This window comes from Lynx rufus, unplaced genomic scaffold (assembly GCF_022079265.1).
Source record: "Lynx rufus isolate CCGP_SWC_20201006 ecotype Redwood Valley unplaced genomic scaffold, mLynRuf1.p SCAF_13, whole genome shotgun sequence".
NCBI classification, from domain to species: Eukaryota; Metazoa; Chordata; class Mammalia; order Carnivora; family Felidae; genus Lynx; species Lynx rufus.
The window spans coordinates 41,633,112-41,654,197 of NW_025814827.1; the positions used below are offsets into that span (position 1 = coordinate 41,633,112).

The following is a 21,086-nucleotide window of genomic DNA, read 5'->3' on the forward strand; positions in this document are numbered from 1 at the left end:
TTACCTGTGATGTGTCCTGTAGTTTTTGTGTAAATACTATTTATCAGAATGAGTTCCCTTCTATACTGTTTTTCTAGGGCTGCTGTAACAAATTACCACAAATCTGGTAGCTTAAAAATCCAGGAATTTATTTTCTGAAGGCTCTGGAGGCAAGAAGTCCAAAAATCAAGGAGCTGGCAGGTCCACATGCCCATTAAAGACTCTAGGTGAGAATTTTTTCTTTGCTTTTTCCACCTGTTGGTGACTCCTGGCAGTCGTTGGCTTGTGACAACATAATTTCAGTCTCTGCCTCTAAGTCTTCACATAGCCTCTTTCCTTGTGTCTCTTTGTGTCCTTTTCCGCCTCTTATAAGGACACCTATTGGATTTAAAGTCCATCCTAGTTCAGTATGATGTTATCTTGATCCTTACCTTAATTACAGCTACCAAAATTCTATTTCCAAAGAAGGTCATATTCTGAAGTTCTGGGTGGACATGATATGGGGACAGTATTCAACCCAGTATACCTTTTATTAGAATGCCTTTTCTGTAGCTATAAAAATATTAGTATGATTTTCTCCCTCCATATGCTTGATATGGTGAATTCCTTTGATTGATTTCCAAATGTTTAAATAAGCTTGCATTCTGGCATAGAACTAACATATCCTGGTATTTTATCTTACTTATAAATCACTGTTTTTGTGTTATTACCTTTTAGATTTTTGTATCTGTGTTGGAGGGATATATAAATTAGTTTATAGTTTTCCTTTCTTATAATGTTATACTCTTTAAAAATTCTGGTTATTGGAAGGAAAGTATTAGTAACTGTTCTATAACCATTCTCTGTTTCATTGTCAAGAAAAAGGGGTAGGGTAAGTAGAGAGAGAGGCACAAAGAAAGAGATATGGGGAGGGGGAAAGAATAGATAGGAATAACAGAAGCAAATGGCCTGGTCAAATCTCCATGAAAATATGCTAACTGGATCTCTTCCTAGTGTTATTTATTAGAAGATAGATAATGGAATGTTAGCAGGATCTACCTTGTCATTCTAGTTTGCTCATGGTAAATGAACATGGAGTTTATGTTTTATGAAGCACAGCCTACAGCAATATATGAATGTTTAATCTGTAAGTATTAGAATATTAAAGGGAGATATGTCATGACAAAAATACCTCCATTTTTGTAAGTGATATCCTTCATGTATATATATATCTGGGCCAGAGAGCATCCTACTGCAACAAGGGAGAACCTGGGGAGTTATGTTGGCAGTCTCCACATCTGCTTCACCTGTGTCTTACAGTTACTTGTATGCTTGATTTATTAGAAAAGTTAATTTTTTTTATGTTTAAAGGCTACTTTTATTTTATCCATGTATATATGTGCAGCACAGTTATTACAATGAACATTCCAACTCCTATGATATATATCACTGTCTTTCTTACTACATCATTATTTGTCAAATTTGTACCAGTTTGGCAAGTAAAATTGTTGTCGTCAATTTGCATTGCTTTAGTTGTTACAGATGTTGAACAGTTTTTCAAGTGGTTATTGTCCTATTGATTGAGTTTTGGTAATTTGTTTTCTTTATTTTTATAGTTGAACTTAGGTTTTTCTTAAACTTGTATACATAAAGATTATCCACGTAAGTCTATATACTTATGCTATTTGCTGCAAATCTTTTCCAGTCCATTTTTGCCTTTTAATATTGTTTGTGGCTTAATTTTTATACACTTAATTTATGAGGTAAGTATGAATTCTAGTATTTCTTGCATGACTAAAGAGATCAGTTTTCTCTTTTTTTTCCATTAAAGCTAATTTTTATTTAATTAATTAATTTATTTTTTCAATATATGAAGTTTATCGTCAAATTGGTTTCCATACAACACCCAGTGCTCATCCCAAAAGGGTGCCCTCCTCAATACCCATCAACCAACCTCCCCTCCCTCCCAGCCCCCATCAACCCTCAGTTTGTTCTCAGTTTTTAAGAGTCTCTTATGCTTTGGCTCTCTCCCACTCTAACCTTTTTTTTTTCCTTCCCCTCCCCCATGGGTTTCTGTTAAGTTTCTCAGGATCCACTTAACAGTGAAACCATATGGCATCTGTCTTTCTCTGTATGGCTTATTTCACTTAGCATAACACTCTCCAGTTCCATCCATGTTGCTACAAAGGGCCATATTTCATTCTTTTTCATTGCCACGTAGTAATCCATTGTGTCTATAAACCACAATTTCTTTATCCATTCAACAGTTGATGGACATTTAGGCTCTTACCATAATTTGGCTATTGTTGAGAGTGCTGCTATAAACATTAGGGTACAAGTGCCCCTGTGCATCAGCACTCCTGTATCCCTTGGGTAAATTCCTAGCAGTGCTATTGCTGGGTCATAGAGTAGGTTTATTTTTAATTTTTTGATGAACCTCCACACTGTTTTCCAGAGTGGCTGCACCAAGTTGCATTCTCACCAACAATGCAAGAGGGTTCCCGTTTCTCCACATCCTCGCCAGCATCTATAGTCTCCTGATTTGTTCATTTTGGCCACTCTGACTGGCGTGAGGTGATATCTGAGTGTGGTTTTGATTTGTATTTCTCTGATGAGGAGCGACATTGAGCATCTTTTCATGTGCCTGTTGGCCATCTGGATGTCTTCTTTAGAGAAGTGTCTATTCATGTTTTCTGCCCATTTCTTCACTGGATTATTTGTTTTCTGGGTGTGGAGTTTGGTGAGCTCTTTATAGATTTTGGATACTAGCCCTTTGCCTGATATGTCATTTGGAAATATCTTTTCCCATTCCATTGGTTGCCTTTTAGTTTTGTTGGTTGTTTCCTTTGCTGTGCAGAAGATTTTTATCTTCATAAGGTCCCAGTAGTTCATTTTTGCTTTTAATTCCCTTGCCTTTGGGGATGTGTCAAGTAAGACATTGCTACGGCTGAGGTCAGAGAGGTGTTTTCCTGCTTTCTCCTCTAGGGTTTTGATGGTTTCCTGTCTCACATTCAGGTCCTTTATCCATTTTGAGTTTATTTTGTGAATGGTGTGAGAAAGTGGTCTAGTTTCAACCTTCTGCATGTTGCTGTCCAGTTCTCCCAGCACCATTTGTTAAAGAGACTGTCTTGTTTCCATTGGATATTCTTTCCTGCTTTGTCAAAGATTAGTTGGGCATACTTTTGTGGGTCTAGTTCTGGGGTTTCTTTTCTCTTCCATTGGTCTATGTGTCTGTTTTTGTGCCAATACCATGCTGTCTTGATGATGACAGCTTTGTAGTAGAGGCTAAAGTCTGGGATTGTGATGCCTCCTGCTTTGGTCTTCTTCTTCAAAATTCCTTTGGCTATTCGGGGCCCTTTGTGGTTCCATATGAATTTTAGGATTGCTTGTTCTAGTTTCGAGAAGAATGCTGGTGCAATTTTGATTGGGATTGCATTGAATGTATAGATAGCTTTCGGTAGTATTGACATTTTGGCAATATTTATTCTTCCAATCCATGAGAATGGAATGTTTTTCCATTTCTTTATATCTTCTTCAATTTCCTTCATGAGCTTTCTATAGTTTTCAGCATACAGATCCTTTACATCTTTGGTTAGATTTATTCCTAGGTATTTAATGCTTCTTGGTGCAATTGTGAATGGGATCAGTTTCTTTATTTGTCTTCCTGTTGCTTCATTGTTAGTGTATAAGAGTGCAACTGATTTCTGTACATTGATTTTGTATCCTGCAACTTTGCTGAATTCATGTATCAGTTCTAGCAGACTTCTGGTGGAGTCTATGTGATTTTCCATGTATAATATCATGTCATCTGCAAAAAGTGAAAGCTTGGCTTCATCTTTGCCAATTTTGATGCCTTTGATTTCCTTTTGTTGTCTGATTGTTGATGCTAGAACTTCCAACACTATGTTAAACAACAGCAGTGAGAGTGGGCATCCTGTCGTGTTCCTGATCTCAGGGAAAAAGCTCTCAGTTTTTCCCCACTGAGGATGATGTTAGCTGTGGGCTTTTCATAAATGGCTTTTATGATCTTTAAGTATGTTCCTTCTATCCCGACTTTCTCAAGGGTTTTTGTTAAGAAAGGGTGCTGAATTTTGTCAAAGGCCTTTTCTGCATCGATTGACAGGATCATATGGTTCTTCTCTTTTCTTTTATTAATGTGATGTATCACGTTGATTGATTTGCAAATGTTGAACCAGCCCTGCAGCCCAGGAATGAATCCCACTTGATCATGGTGAATCATTCTTTTTTTTTTTTTTTTTTAATTTTTTTTTCAACGTTTATTTATTTTTGGGACAGAGAAAGACAGAGCATGAACGGGGGAGGGGCAGAGAGAGAGGGAGACACAGAATCGGAAACAGGCTCCAGGCTCTGAGCCATCAGCCCAGAGCCTGACGCGGGGCTCGAACTCACGGACCGCGAGATCGTGACCTGGCTGAAGTCGGACGCTTAACCGACTGCGCCACCCAGGCGCCCCGAATCATTCTTTTTATATGCTATTGAATTCGATTTGCTAGTATCTTATTAAGAATTTTTGCATCCATATTCATCAGAGATATTGGCCTGTAGTTCTTTTTTTGCTGGGTCTCTGGTTTAGGAATCAAAGTAATACTGGCTTCATAGAATGAGTCTGGAAGTTGTCCTTCCCTTTCTGTTTTTTGGAACAGCTTGAGAAGGATAGGTATTATCTCTGCTTTAAACGTCTGGTAGAACTCTCCTGGGAAGCCATCTGGTCCTGGACTCTTATTTGTTGGGAGATTTTTGATAACTGATTCAATTTCTTGGCTGGTTATGTGTCTGTTCAAGCTTTCTATTTCCTCCTGATTGAGTTTTGGAAGCTTGTTGGTGTTTAGGAATTTGTCCATTTCTTCCAGGTTGTCCAGTTTGTTGGCATATAATTTTTCATAGTGTTCCCTGATAATTGCTTGTATCTCTGAGGGATTGGTTGTAATAATTCCATTTTCATTCATGATTTTATCTATTTGGGTCATCTCCCTTTTCTTTTTGAGAAGCCTGGCTAGAGGTTTATCCATTTTGTTTATTTTTTCAAAAAACCAACTCTTGGTTTCGTTGATCTGCTCTACAGTTTTTTTAGATTCTATATTGTTTATTTCTGCTCTGATCTTTATTATTTCTCTTCTTCTGCTGGGTTTAGGCTGCCTTTGCTGTTCTGCTTCTATTTCCTTTAGGTGTGCTGTTAAATTTTGTATTTGGGATTTTTCTTGTTTCTTGAGATAGGCCTGGATTGCAGGCCCCTCAGGACTGTCTTGGCTGTATCCCAAAGTGTTTGGAGTGTTGTATTTTCATTTTCATTTGTTTCCATATATTTTTTAATTTCTTCTCTAATTGCCTGGTTGACCCACTCATTCTTTAGTAGGGTGTTCTTTAACCTCCATGCTTTTGGAGATTTTCCAGACTTTTTCCTGTGGTTGATTTCAAGCTTCATAGCATTGTGGTCTGAAAGTATGCATGGTATGATCTCAATTCTTGTATACTTATGAAGGGCTGTTTTATGACTTAGCATGTGATCTATCTTGGAGAAAGTTCCATGTGCACTCGAGAAGAAAGTATATTCTGTTGTTTTGGGATGCAGAGTTCTAAATATATCTGTCAAGTCCATCTGATCCAATGTGTCATTCAGGGCCCATGTTTCTTTATTGACCGTGTGTCTAGATGATCTATCCATTTCTGTAAGTGGAGTGTTAAAGTCCCCTGCAATTACCACATTTTTATCAATAAGGTTGCTTATGTTTGTGAGTAATTGTTTTATATATTTGGGGGCTCCTGTATTCGGCGCAAGGACATTTATAATTGTTAGCTCTTCCTGATCGATAGACCCTGTGATTATTATATAATGCCCTTCTTCATCTCTTGTTACAGCCTTTAATTTAAAGTCTAGTTTGTCTGATATAAGTATGGCTACTCCAGCTTTGTTTTGACTTCCAGTTCCATGATAAATAGTTCTCCATCCCCTCACTCTGAATCTAAAGGTGTCCTCAGGTCTAAAATGAGTCTCTTGTAGACAGCAAATAGATGGGTCTTGTTTTTTTTATCCATTCTGATACACTATGTCTTTTGGTTGGCGCATTTAGTCCATTTATATTCAGTGTTATTATAGAAAGATACGGGTTTAGAGTCATTGTGATGTCTGTAGGTTTCATGCTTGTAGTGATGTCTCTGGTACTTTTTCTCACCGGATCCCCCTTAGGATCTCTTGTAGGGCTGGTTTAATGGTGACGAATTCCTTCAGTTTTTGTTTGTTTGGGAAGACCTTTATCTCTCCTTCTATCCTAAATGACAGACTTGCTGGATAAAGGATTCTCAGCTGCATATTTTTTCTGTTCATCACATTAAAGATCTCCTGCCATTCCTTTCTGGCCTGCCAAGTTTCAGTAGAGAGATCAGTCACGAGTCTTATAGGTCTCTTTATATGTTAGAGGCCTTTATATGTTAGAGCCTGTTTATCCCTAGCTGCTATCAGAATGTTCTCTTTATCCTTGTATTGTGCCAGTTTGACTATGATATGTCGTGCAGAAGATCGATTCAAGTTACGTCTGAAGGGAGTTCTCTGTGCCTCTTGGCTTTCAATGCCTTTTTCCTTCCCCAGATCTGGGAAGTTCTCACCTATTATTTCTTCAAGTACCCCTTCAGCACCTTTCCCTCTCTCTTCCTCCTCTGGGATACCAATTATGCATATATTATTTCTTTTTAGTGTATCACTTAGTTCTCTAATTTTCTCCTCACACTCCTGGATTTTTTTTATCTCTCTTTTTCTCAGCTTCTTCTTTTTCCATAATTTTATCTTCTACTTCACCTGTTCTCTCCTCTGCCTCTTCAATCTGAGCCGTAGTTGTCTCCATTTTATTTTGCAGTTCATTGATAGCAATTTTTAGCTCCTCCTGGCTGTTCCTTAGTCCCTTGATCTCTGTAGCAAGAGATTCTCTGCTGGTCTTTATACTGTTTTCAAGCCCAGCGATTAATTTTATGACTATTATTCTAAATTCAGTTTCTGTTATATTGTTTAAATCCTTTATGATCAGTTCGTTAGCTTTCATTATTTCCTGGAGATTCTTTTGTGGTGAATTCTTCTGTTTCCTCGTTTTGGATAGTTCCTGGAGTGGTGCAGGACTGCAGGGCACTTCCTCTGTGCTGTCTTGAATAACTTGCGTTGGTGGGCAGGGCCGCAGTCAGACCTGATGTCTGCCTCCAGCCCACCGCTGGGGCCACAGTCAGACTGGTGTGTGCCTTCTCCTCCCCTCTCCTATGGGCGGGATTCACTGTGAGTTGGCGTGGCCCATCTGGGCTACTTGCACACTGCCTCGCTTGTGGTGCTGGGGATCTGGCGTATTAGCTGGGGATCTGGCGTATTAGCTGGGGTGCACAGGGGTGGGAGGGGTAGGCTCAGCTCGCTTTTCCTTCGGAGATCCGCTTCGAGAGGGACCCTGCGACACCGGTAGGGAGTCAGACCCGCCAGAGGGATGGATCTGCAGAAGCACAGCATTGGGTGTTTGCATGGTGCAAGTGAGTTCCCTGGCAGGAACCGGTTCCCTTTGGGATTTTGGCTGGTGGATGGGCGAGGGAGATGGCGCTGGTGAGTGCCTTTGTTCCCCGCCAAACTGAGCTCTGTCGTCCGGGGCTCAGCAACTCTCCCTCCCTTTGTCCTCCAGCCTTCCCGTTCTCTGAGCAGAGCTGTTAGCTTATAACCTTCCAGATGTCAAGTCCTGCTTGCTGTCAGAACACACTCGGTCTGGCCCCTACGCTTTTACAAGCCAGACTCGGGGGCTCTGCTTGTTGGCGGGCTGCCCCTCCGCCCCCGTTTCCTCCCGCCAGTCCGTGGAGCACGCACCGCCTTGCCGCCCTTCCTACCCTCTTCCGTGGGCCTCTCATCTGCGCTTGGCTCCGGAGACTCCATTCTGCTAGTCTTCTGGTGGTTTTCTGGGTTACTTAGGCAGATGTAGGTGGAATCTAAGTGATCAGCAGGACGTGCGGTGAGCCCAGCATCCTCCTACGCCACCATCTTCCCTTAATCCTCCTCCTAGAAAAGTTTATAACTGAGTAAGAACTCTGATTGTTGTGTCTTGGTGTGACAGACCCTTTATTTTATCTCAGTCATATAAACTGTTTTATCTTTTTAAAAAATACACATATTTCTAAAGGAGTAAGTTTAGATTGCTTTTTCTTCTTACATGTTTGGAGAATTCCCTAGTGGAATTGTTGAAGTATTTCTTTTTCTTTTTTATTGGAATGGAATGTTTCAGTCAGTTTTCAATTAGGAGCCTGAAATTACTCAACTTATTTGAACATGAATAATTTAAAGAATCATTAGATATAATGTATTGAACTAGGTAATTGAAAGGATAAATGGTTAGCTTTTCTTAGCTAACCTAATGTTTTCCCGATGGACCCATGAATGAAGAAGACATCATGGTAGAAAGGAAAGCTATATATAGGTCCTAGAGTGAACTTTTTGTTACATGAATTTTTCCCAGTTACTACCACTGTAGAATGTTTGTAGAATATTCAGCAGCACAAGTAGATCCTTGAAATGGTACCATGTTTTGAGGGCTGAAATCAATCACTTGAGAGTAATTACTGACACTGAGCCCTTTCTAACCTGGAGGAGAGAGAGATTTTTCCTCGTGGGGATTCATATATATGAGTATGTATTATCTTTCCTACCTTGAATGTTCTGGCCAGTACCACTATCCAAGTGTTCACAGTGTCTGATTTCCAATATGAAATCTTGTATATTATTTCCTTAGACCAAGACTACACACTTTATAGCAAAGAAAGTGCACAAAACACACATAACTAAGGAACCCATTTTTCCTATTATACATTGCACAACTGGTAGCTGTTTATCTGATAGAACATTGGGATAGCCTGTTAAAATTACAACTGAGGCACCAGCTTGAAGATGATACCCTGCAGAGTCAAAATCTATACTTTAAGGTATATGTTTTGAACCAGTGTCCTTTAGATGTGCTATGTCCCCTGTGGATAAAATATATAGGTTCTGTAAACCAAAGGGATAGATAAAACAGTAGTGTCTCATCATAAATCCCAGTCAAGTTCTTGTGCATTTTCTGTTTTCTGTTTTCAAATTTTAGGATTTGTTATAGTGGGGAGAATGCTTCTTCTGGGAGACACAGTATGGGTTATAATAAACCTAAAATGTTTAACTGCTTTTATGTCATTTGGCGTTCCTCAGATTTGAAGACCAGCATTCGGAAGACTGAGTTACCTCATTTTTATCCCATAGTGGATAAATACCAGGTTGCTTCTTAATAGATGATACAGCAAAGAGATTTTCTAAAACTAGGGATTCAATGAGGCATGCCTTGTTGGCTTCATGATGTATGATAACTATAATAGGGCAATTGTAGCAACAGTAGATTGACAAGAACATATTAATCAGGGCTCAAACTACTCTTAAAAAAACTGGATCGTCTCAGTAGTCAAGTAACATAGATCATCAGAAGAACTGCCTGATGATGGGGGCTTTAGAATGGGTAATAGAGGGGAACATAACTATCAGCTCTGAGCAACGGTGCTGCTATAGCTTGTCACTTCTGTTTTAAGTCTTCCTTTTGCGAAATTGAAAACAGCCATCACGTTAGAGAATCTTTGACAGGATAAGGTAAAATGGGGCCTGAATTCTTTAAAAAGTGGAATATACCTTTGCATTTATTGTTTTCAAAGAAAGAGATAGTTTTCTACTTCCAACAGCTGGAAGTCTACCTGATGGTTTTTCCTCTGGCTTCCTTCCTATCATGCACAGTATTCTGGACTGGACATACTAAGGAGTTATTGCACCCTTTACAAATGAAGAAGTATTCCAGTTCCTTTCCCTTAAAATGGGACAATTCTAAGCCACAGAATTTATAGAGTAACCTAGAGGGCCATTCTAGGCTTGCACCCCAGTTACATTTATCAACATAAGCAACCTTCACATCTCTGTCTCACTTCCTATTCCCTTGATGAGATTTTCAAAAATCAATTTACAAATAAACTACTGGCAATAAAATTTTGTTTTTGGATCTTCTTCTGAGGGAACACAGCCTGAATAATTAGAATTACTAGTCCTGCATATATTTGATGTAATGATTCCTGACATTCTCCAAAGTGTGTTTGCATTTCATTTGCAAATCTTTGGGAAGCAGAAGAGATGTCATTATGTCCATCTTCTGTCAAAATGATCACAATTTCAATCGTAAGTATTATTTAGTAGATAGTGATACTCTCTGTTAAAATAACCCATATCATGGTGGATTCACATTTCCCATGGTAGTAGAGGTTATGAATAAATGCTCTAGTAGTAGGAATCTGTTCAGTGATATAGATATTATGTTCAGATATGGTCATGTTAAATGTCAGAAGTATCCAAAGTGGAAATACCCAAAGTGGAAGTATCCAAAGTGAATACTTAGTGGATGTATAGTTTTAGAGCTCCAGAGTCACATTCAGTCAGCAAAATCTGACATGTTCCTGCTCATTCAATATTTTTATTGCTACTTTTATGTCTTTGTTCTATTATGTATAGATAGATGGAAGGATTAAAGACAGAGGTGATAGCAAAGTCAATACTATAGTGAGTCAATACAATGAACAGGTATTTATCACTTGAAGAAGTGGGGAAAGGCCACAGAATAAACAGAGGGTTGATGGGGGGTGGGAGGGAGGGGAAAGTGGGTGATGGGCATTGAGGAGGACACCTGTTGGGATGAGCACTGGGTGTTGTATGGAAACAAGTTTGACAATAAATTTCATATTAAAAAAATAAATAAACCAGACTGTGATTATGGTCAAAAAACAAACAAACAAAAAAAAACAAAACAAAAAAAGAAACATGAATAAGGTAAAAAACTGAGTCAACACAGTGATGTGAGCTGACAGAGTGACAAATGCCTTGGGTAAGTCTTTCTGAGAACATTTCCAGACAGTGACCAAAATAAGGATATAGGAAAGGATTAGTAAAAAGAAGGTGCCCATGCTCATGATGTTATTATTGGCAGCAATAATAAATTCAAACTTGGCTCCATCTCTGCATGCAAGTTTGATGATTCTGGAAAAGTTATAATAGAAGGTTTTTACTTCTAATATAACCACAAAAGCACACGTTTGTAACGAAAACAAATGGAGACATAAGTAGTTCACCACAGTTACCCAGCAAGTAGTTACAAATGAAACATGTATTTTAGGGTTCATGATGTCCAGGTACTGAAGAGGTTTACAGATTGCCATGTACCTGTCAGACGCTATGGCTATAACTAACACCATCTCCACTTTGCCCATTATGTGGATGAAGCATGTCTGTGCCCTGAAACTTTGCAAAGAAATCTTGCATTCATTAAAAAAGTCTATAATCGTCTTGGGAACTGTGGTAACGAAAAGTCCACATCAATGAGGGACTGGTTGGCCAGAAGGAAGTACACAGGAAAATGTAAGTGGGAATAAAAAAAAATACCAGAAAGAAAATGAAGAAATTTCCTGGGACGATCCCTAAATAGATCAAGGAGAATGTCAACATAAGAAAAACTTTAGTCTCCCAAGATGTAGAAAGTCCCAGCAACACAAACTCAGAAACCAGAGCATCTTTCAATCCTCATTTACTGGTGGGAGCATCTTTTCTTTTCTCTAGATGAAGAGATTTGTCTGTGCTTATCTGAAAACTATAATGACCTCTTCTGAGTTGGTCACCAGAGGGGGACTGCTGACAATTACCAGTGCCTGTTCCCACCTCTTCACATTATTCCTAGTCCTATAGTCAGGCTCAAGTCCCAGAAAGCTCCGGTGAGTCAGGGGCAAAATGGAATCCATGACTAGATGCAGTACACACCAAAATAACTGTAAGATTTTACATATCTGTATCAATAGACACCTGGAACGTTATATATGGGAATGGATCCTAAGAGTGTTTGACTTGGATGGAAGGAATAAAATATTGGATTGGCCATATTTAATGATATTAGTACACTAAACAATGATTCTGTATTTAATATGTTAGCTCAGATGGCTTGGATTAACCCTAACAGTTTGATTTATTTGGTTGACTACAAACTTAGACTCAAAGCTAGAATAATATAGAATGAGGCTGATCTGTCAGAACCTCTTGGTTTATACTGTTAGAAGAAGTTACTCAAAGGCTGAGGGACATTGCAATGCTACAATTGTTGATGCAATTATCCCCTTCCTGTTATATTTTTTATTTGCTTTCCTTGTTTTTCAAGAGCTTTCTTTTGCCTTCATGGCAAAATATAAAGAGGCAGATATATAGGCAGATAGGTAGATAGATAGATAGATAGATAGATAGATAGATGATAGATGGTTAGATAAAAACAAAAACCAAATTTTAGTAGGGGAAGGAGATGGTAATTTACAAAAACAGATGTCACCCCCTAGGTGACTCATTAACCACTTTTCTTCTTACTTTCTTTAGAAAACCAATGTGATTCTAGGAGACAATTCTCATAACAGACTCATTTCTGACTGGCAACACCAAGTCTCTGAGTTGAACTTGGTCACTACCCAAGCACAATTAGTGCTATTAATTAACTGCTTTTACGATGGCAGTATTTTGTGTAACTCTGTATAGGGGAGAATTATGTAGCAGACAGAAATTTTCTGAGTAGTTTGGACTCCCTGAAAATACAGTTGCTTTATGCCCTGGGAAACTCTTTGTGTCTCCTTCTCTTGATAGGCTTGCTAGAAAGAGTATTCTGGGCTTCAGATTTTCCCATTCAGCACTTTGAATATATCATGCCATACCCTCTGGCTTGGAAATTTTCTGTTGAAAAATCTCCTGCTATTCTTGTTACTTATATCTATTTTGTTAGTTCTCTGGCTGTGGCCTTATTCTGTTTTCATTTGGGGTAAATTTCTCTGTCTTTTCTTTTTGTCTAAGTCTCTGTGCCTGTTTGTGGTTAGGAAGGTCAGCTATGTCTTCTGTTCTTGAGAGTGATGGCCTTATGAGGAAGAGGTCGCATAGTGCCCTGCTGTGTAGTGTCCCTTGTTCCCCAGTGCCTGGCACTTCTGGGAGAGTCTCTAGTGTGTGCTACATGTACTCTGCTCTTTTGTCCTGGCCACTTTATCCTTTAGACCAGTTGTTTGTGGAGACTCTTTGCCTGTTGTAGACAGTGTTTGGTCCCTGGCCTGAATGTGACATATTTTAACCAGGTGTGCACCGGTCTGCTTATGAAATGAGACCTGTTGCCACCACCACTGGAAACAAGGCTCCACAAAACTTACAAGTTGGAAGATGTGGTGTGAGCAAGTCTTCTGGGGGAGGAAGCCAGGCAAGTGGCTATATTTTTATCTGTTTTCAGAGTATTTATATCTTTTGCCTTTTTAAAATTGAGGTTAAATCCGCATAATGTAAAATTTATCATTTTGAAGTGAATAATCCAATGGTATTTTGTACACTCACAAGTTGCACAATCACCCTTCTTAGTGCTAAAATATTTTCATCCATTAAGAAAACATACCATTGAATCTGTCCTTCTCTGTATGACTTATTTCACTTAGCATAACACTCTCCAGTTCCATCCATGTTGCTACAAAAGGCCATATTTCATTCTTTCTTATTGCCACGTAGTATTCCATTGTGTCTATAAACCACAATTTCTTTATCCATTCGTCAGTTGATGGACATTTAGGCTTTTTCCATAATTTGGGTATTGTTGAAAGTGCTGCTATAAACATTGGGGTACAAGTGCCCCTATGCATCAGTACTCCTGTATCCCTTGGGTAGATTCCTAGCAGTGCTACTGCTGGGTCATAGGGTAGTTCTATTTTTAATTTTTTGAGGAACCTCCACACTGTTTTCCAGAGCAGCTGCAGAAACTTAACAGAAGACCATGGGGGAGGGGAAGAAAAAAAATGGTTAGAGAGGGAGGGAGCCAAAACATAAGAGACTCCTAAAAAGTGAGAACAAACTGAGGGTTTATGGGGGGTGGGAGGGAGGGGTGGGTGGGTGATGGGTATTGAGGGCACCTGTTGGGATGAGCACTGGGTATTGTATGGAAACCAATTTGACAATAAATTTCATAATAAAAACAAAAGAAATCATACCATTAGCTATTATTCCCCATTTTGTCTTTCCCCCAGATCCTGGAAACTACCCATCTATTTTCTGTGTGTGTGGATTTACCTATTCTAGATATTTCATGTAAATGGAATCCTACAACAAGTCAGCTTTTATATCTGGCTTCTTTCACTCAACATATTTTTGAGGTTTATCAACATTGTAGAACAAATCAGTACTTATTCCTTCTTGTGGTTGAGTAATATTCTATTGTTTGGATATGCTGCATTTTGTTTATTCATCTGTTGATGAATATTTGGATAACTTCCGCTGTCTGTTGTGATGAGTGTGGCTGTAAACATGTGTGTATAAAGTTTTTAGAACTTTTTTTCACTTCTTGGGGGTATATACCTAGGAGTGGAATTGCTGGGTCATATGCTAACTCTGTTTTTAACATTTTGAGAAACTAAAAAAAAAAATTCCAATATGTCTGCATCAGTTTACATTCCCATAAGTAGTGTATAAGAATTCTAATTTCTCCACGTTTTGCCAACAATGATGATTTTCCTTTCATTAAATGGCCTCATGGTGGGTATGAAGTGGTTTCTTATGATTTTGATGTGCATTTCCCTAACAACTGTTAATGTTGAGCACCTTTTCATGTGCTTCTTGGCTACTTGTATATCTTCTTTGAAGAAATGCCTATTAAGTCCTTTGTCCATTTAAAAATTGGGTAGTTTATCTTTTTTTCTTGCTGTGTTGTAATTGTTTTTTTCTATATTCTGGATACTAGAGCCTTGTCAGAGATGTGGTTAATAAATGTTCCTCTTATTCCCTAGGTTGTATTCTCACTTACTTGATAATGTCCTTTGTTGCGCAGAAGTTTGTAATTTTGATAAAGTCCAATTTTGATAATATAATTACACAAAAGCTTATAATTTTTTTTTTAATTTTTTTTTCAACGTTTTTTATTTATTTTTGGGACAGAGAGAGACAGAGCATGAACGGGGGAGGGGCAGAGAGAGAGGGAGACACAGAATTGGAAACAGGCTCCAGGCTCTGAGCCATCAGCCCAGAGCCTGACGCGGGGCTCGAACTCACGGATCGCGAGATCGTGACCTGGCTGAAGTCGGACGCTTAACCGACTGCGTCACCCAGGCACCCCCACAAAAGCTTATAATTTGATAAAGTCCAAAATTTTATGTTTCTGCTTTTGGTGTCATATCCAAGAACTTACTACCTGTCCAAGGCCATGAGTATATCTATATTTTCTTCTAGGAATGTTATGGTTTTAGCTCTTATATTTAAGTCAATTATGCAGTTTTAATTACATTTTGTATATGATGTGATGTAGAGATGCAATTCTTTTGCATGTGGATATTCACTTATTCCAGGTCCTTTTGTTTCAGTTGTTATATTTTTTAGCTGCAGTTTGGTTCCTTTTTATAATTTCTGTATCTTCGTTGATATCGTGATTTGTTCATCCATCATTCTCTTGGTTGTTTTTTGCTTGTTTTTGTTTTCTCTTTGAGCTTATTTAAAAGTTTTTTAAAACGTTTTTTTGTAGTAAGTCCAATATCTGTGCTTTCTCAGGGATAGATTCTGTTTATTTCTCTTGTACATGGGGCATATATTTTTTAAAAATTTACACTTTTTTTTTTAAAGTGTACATTTTGGATATTATAATTTAGTAACTCTGGAAATCACATTCTGTCTCCTCAGGATTTGTTTTTGTTAATTTCTGTGGGATATAGGTGGGTTTTTTATTGTTGTTTAGTGACTTCTATATTATCTGTATAATTTCTGTATTCTTTGTTTTGTTTGGGGTCTGAAGTTTCTATTGAGAAGAAAAGCTAGTAAAAACAAGATAAGAGGGGCCAGCCAGATGCCCGAGGCTGGGTACTCCCCTTGTATACTTTTGACTTCTGTAATCTTCCTTGCCTCCTGCCTCCACCCATGTAGCACCACTATTTAGTGTTTTTTTTTAATTTGCTGTTTATCAGATAATAATTGCACTTAGCACTTATTATTTACGTGTGTCTTCGTCCCTTTTTATCTTTGATTAGCTGTGGTTTGTCTACATTGTAATTGTTTTCTAAAAATAAGATTTTTGTTTTATTGCTTTGATAGACTATTTTTGGCTCTTTATTAGTTTCTACTTTTATCTTGTTTGTTTTCTTTCTTATAGTTTGTATTATTTTTGCTTTCTTTTTAATTTTTTATTTGGCAGTTTAATTCATTCTTTAATTCTGTGACTTTTAAATGTTTTTGTCTGTACATCCTTTCTTAGTGTTAAGTGCAGGTTTCCAAATTTCAAGATTGTTGGGCCTTTTGTTTCTCAATTTTATTTTAAATTCTAGATTTATTTCATTATTATCAGAAAATACTTTTTGTAATATTTCTTTGTGACATTTATGTTTTCTTTGAGAATTAATAATCAAGGTTTGCGTGTGTCCCATGTGCACTTGAGAAGAGGTGTATGTTGTGTGGTAGATACACAAAAGATAAAGAGAAAAGAATTGAAGCAAAATTGGGGCACCTGGGTGGTTCAGTGGGTTGAGCGTTGGACTCTTGATTTCAGCTCAGGTCACGATCTCTGTGAGATCAAGCCCCACAAGAGGCTCAGCACTTAAAGCACAGAGCCTACCTGGGATTCTTTCTCCCTCTTTCTCTGTCCGTCCCTTGCTTGCATGCATTCTCTCTTTCTCTCTCTCTCTTTCTCTCAAAATGAATAAATTTAAAAAAAAAAAAAAGAAAAAAACAACTGATGCAAACCAGTACAAAAATCAAATCACAAAGGAAGTTAGCAAGAGAGGAAGAAAGGGGAAGAAACTATAAAACAGAACACATTGGCAGTAAGTGTTTTATAGTAAGTTTCCTATAAAACAAGGAACACATTGGCAGTAAGTTCTCTAATGTAAATGGACTAAATTATCCAATCAAAGGCACAGAATGGCTAAATGGATTTTTTAGAAAAATGAAGATCCAACTATATTCATTTTTTATCCAACTCTGCCTGTAAGAAACTCAACTTTACTTTTAAGAACACATGCAGGCAGAAGGGAAGGAAAGGATAAAGATACTTATACAAATAGTAACCAAAAGAGAGAGGGTTATTTATCCTTATATCAGAAAAATAGATTTTAAGTCAGAAACTGTCACAAGACACAAAGAAGGTCACTGTATAATGATACAAGGATCAATTCATCAAAAAGATATAAAAACTCTATATGCACCCAATATCAGACTACATACATATGTAAGGCAAATATTAATAGAATTGAATGGATAAATAGATAGCAACACAATAATAGTGGAGGCCGTCAATACTCCAGTTTCAACAACACTAAAACTAAGCTTTAGATCATCCAGCTATAAATCAATAAGGAAACAGTAAATGGATCTAAGACTAAATGGATCTAAAAGGCATCTAAAAAAAAAGTTGCTTTTTTTTTTTTTAATAATTTACTGTCAAATTGGCTAACACACAGTGTGTAAAGTGTGCTCTTGGGTTTTGATATAGGTTCCCGAGGTTCATCACTGACATACAACACCCAGTGCTATCTAGAGAAACTTTTATCCAAAAGTGGCAAAATACACATTTTTCTAAAGTGCACATGGAACATATTCCAAAATAGATCATTTTTTAGGTATAAAACAAATCTTAACAAATTTAAAAAGATTGAAATAACATGTAGTATATTTTCTGGTCAAAACGGTGTGAAAGGAGAAATCAATAACAATATAAAGCTGGAAAATTAACAAATATGTGAAAATTAAACAACACACTCTTAAAAAAAATTTTTTTCTACATTTATTTACTTTTTTTTAAAATTTTTTTTTTAACGTTTATTTATTTTTGAGACAGAGAGAGACAGAGCATGAACAGGGGAGAGGCAGAGAGAGAGGGAGACACAGAATCCGAAGCAGGCTCCAGGCTCTGAGCTGTCAGCACAGAGCCCGACACGGGGCTCGAACTCACGGACCGTGAGATCATGACCTGAGCCGAAGTCGGACGCTTAACAGACGGAGCCACCCAGGCGCCCCTACATGTATTTACTTTTGAGAGACAGAGACAGTGTGAGCAGGAGAGGGGCAGAGACAGTGGGAGACACAGAATCAGAAGCAGGCTCCAGGCTCGGAGCTGTCAGCACAGAGCCCAAGGCTGGGCTTGAACCCACAGACCATGAGATCATGACCTGAGCTGAAGTCGGACGCTTAACCGACTGAGCCACCCGGGCACCCCTAAACAACACACACTTGAAATATCATTGCGCCAAACAAGAAATAAAAAGGGAAATATATTAGACAAAGAAAAATGGAAATAGAGCATACAAAAGTCATAGGATACAGCAAAAATATTTCTAAAATCTTATAACAACAGATACTTAAGAAAAATAAAGTTCTCAAACAATCTAACATTACATTTCAAAGACCTATAAAAATAATAACTGAACCAAAAGCTAGCAGAAGGAAGGAAATAAAATAGTGCAAAAGTAAGTAGTAGAAAAACCAAAGAAAAGATTATGAAAACTGAATTTGTTTTTGGAAGGATAAAAAACTAGACAAATTTTTTGCTAAACTAATAAAAAAATAGAGAAGATTGAGATAAATAAAATTATAAGTGAAAGAAAGGAGACTTTATAACTGATACTACAAGAATACATAGGATATTGAGACTACTGTAAACAATTATAGGCAACAACTTGGAAGACCTAACAAGAAATGGATAAATTCCTAGAAATATAAAATGTATCAAGTCTGAATCATGAAAAAAAAATAAAATCTTAATGGATCGATTACAAATAAAGAGATTGAATCAGGAATTAAAAACTTTTTGAGGGGCGCCTGGGTGGCGCAGTCAGTTAAGCGTCCGACATCAGCCAGGTCACGATCTCGCGGTCCGTGAGTTCGAACCCCGCGTTGGGCTCTGGGCTGATGGCTCCGAGCCTGGAGCCTGTTTCCGATTCTGTGTCTCCCTCTCTCTCTGCCCCTCCCCCGTTCATGCTCTGTCTCTCTCTGTCCCAAAAATAAATAAAAAACGTTGAAAAAAAAATTAAAAAAAAAAAAACTTTTTGAGAATAGTCCAGGACCAGATGATTTCACTGGTGAATTTTACCAAACATTTAAAGAATTAGTGTTAATATTTGTTAAAGTCTTCCAAAAAATTGAAGGGGAAGAAATACTTCCAAAGTCATTTTATAAGGCCCACATTACCTTGATACCAAAGGTACAAAAAGATACTACAAGAGAAGAAAACTAAAGGCTATATTCCTGAAGAGTATAGATGCAAAAATTCTCCACAAAATACTAGAAAAATGAATTCAGTGTCACATCAAACTAAAAAGCTTGCACATAATGAGGGTAACAATTTACAAAGTGAAAAAAATGGAAGAAAATATTCCCATAGGATTTGTCTGATAAGGGGTTAATACCCAAAATATAGAGAGAACTCATACAACTCAATAGCAAAATAGCAAATAACTTCATTACAAAATGGGCAAAGAACCTGAACGGACATTTTCCCAAAGAAGTCCTACCAGTAGCCAGCAAATATGAGATGTGCTCAACGTCACTAATCCTCAGAGAAACACAAATCAAAACGAAAGTGAAATAATTTCACCTCTCACCTGTTAGTATGGATACTTTTAAAAAACAAAAGAAAACAAATGTTGGTGAGGATGTGGAGAAAAGGGGATCCTGTTATACTATTAGTGGGAAGTAAATTGGTACACTCATTACAGAAAACATTATGGAAATTTTCAAAAATTTAAAAATGTAACTACCATATAGTACAGCATTTCCTCTTCTGGATGTTTATCCACAGGAGTAGAATCAGGATCTTGAATAGGTATCTGCATTTCCATGTTCACTGTAGCATTATTTACAATAACCAAGATAGGAAAAAACCTAAATGTCTATGGATGAATGAATGGATAAAGAAATACATACACAAGATAACATTGCCCCAAGAGCCAAAAATAAATGAGAATTGAAAAAAAAAATACATACACTGAAATATTATTCAGCCTTAAAAAAGAAAGAAATCCAATCAGATATGAAAATAGGCTTAGCAGTCACTCTGAATCCAGAGCACTCACAGAAGCACAGGAGTTTAAAAGAAAAAGCAAGACTGTTTTTGTATTGACTGATTGACTTTTTGGAGGAGAGAAAGATTTCTGGTATAATTCTGAGAAAACAGAGATCATTATTGTTCTCTCCTCTTCATGACTTTCTATGTACTGTTTTTGTTCTTTTTTCTGTTGTTGATGTGTCACATTTGGTAATCAAAACTTTATGTATGGCCATTTAAGGTAAACGTTTTTATGTAACTTAATCAGGAAAATACATCATGTTTAAGAATTGGTTACCAGAAAACTTTGAGTTTTTAAATGATTCCAGAAGGGATTTACATAACTTCCCACACTTTTCCGTTTAATAGCCATTCTAATCTCCCATATTTTTAGCATTTAGTAACGGACATTCTTTTTAGAGACATTATTGTGTCCTCCACACCTTTTGCATCTTTCACTTGAGATCTTTAAGCTTCTTCTCTTCTCTGCATCCATAGCTTCAAGTGGTGGGGGACACTCCAATAGTATCGCAGCTGGAATTTGTGGTTTATTTCTTTACTCACACACAATTTGAAATTTATGGTTTTTCCTATCTCCTAGCAATGATAGGGCATGGTATATGTGGTTTCCTTTGTAATTGTTTTCAATTTTACATCTTTTGTGCATGATATTTATGGACAGATTTATGTGGCTGCCATTATATGAAGATCAATCACAATCCAAAAGTTATATCGGGGCGCTTGGTTGGCTCAGTCAATTAAGTGTCTGACGTTGGCTCTGGTCATGATCTCATGGTTTGTGATTTCAAGCCCTGTGTTGGGCTCTGTGCTGACAGCTCAGAGCCTGGATCCTGCTGCAGATTCTATGTCTCCTTCTCTCTCTGCCCCTCCCCCACTCTTCTCTCTCTCTCTCTCTCTCTCTCTCTCTCTCTCTCTCTCAAAAATAAATAGGGGCGCCTGGGTGGCGCAGTCGGTTAAGCGTCCGACTTCAGCCAGGTCACGATCTCACAGTCCGTGAGTTCGAGCCCTGCGTCA

The 21,086-nt window shown here is 37.7% G+C and overlaps 1 pseudogene; it reads right to left on the reverse strand.

The window, feature by feature from the left end:
- Window positions 1–10,422: 10,422 nt before the first annotated feature.
- Window positions 10,423–19,845, reverse strand: LOC124508260 (olfactory receptor 4F21-like; annotated as a pseudogene).
- Between the last annotated feature and the right edge of the window lie 1,241 nt (window positions 19,846–21,086).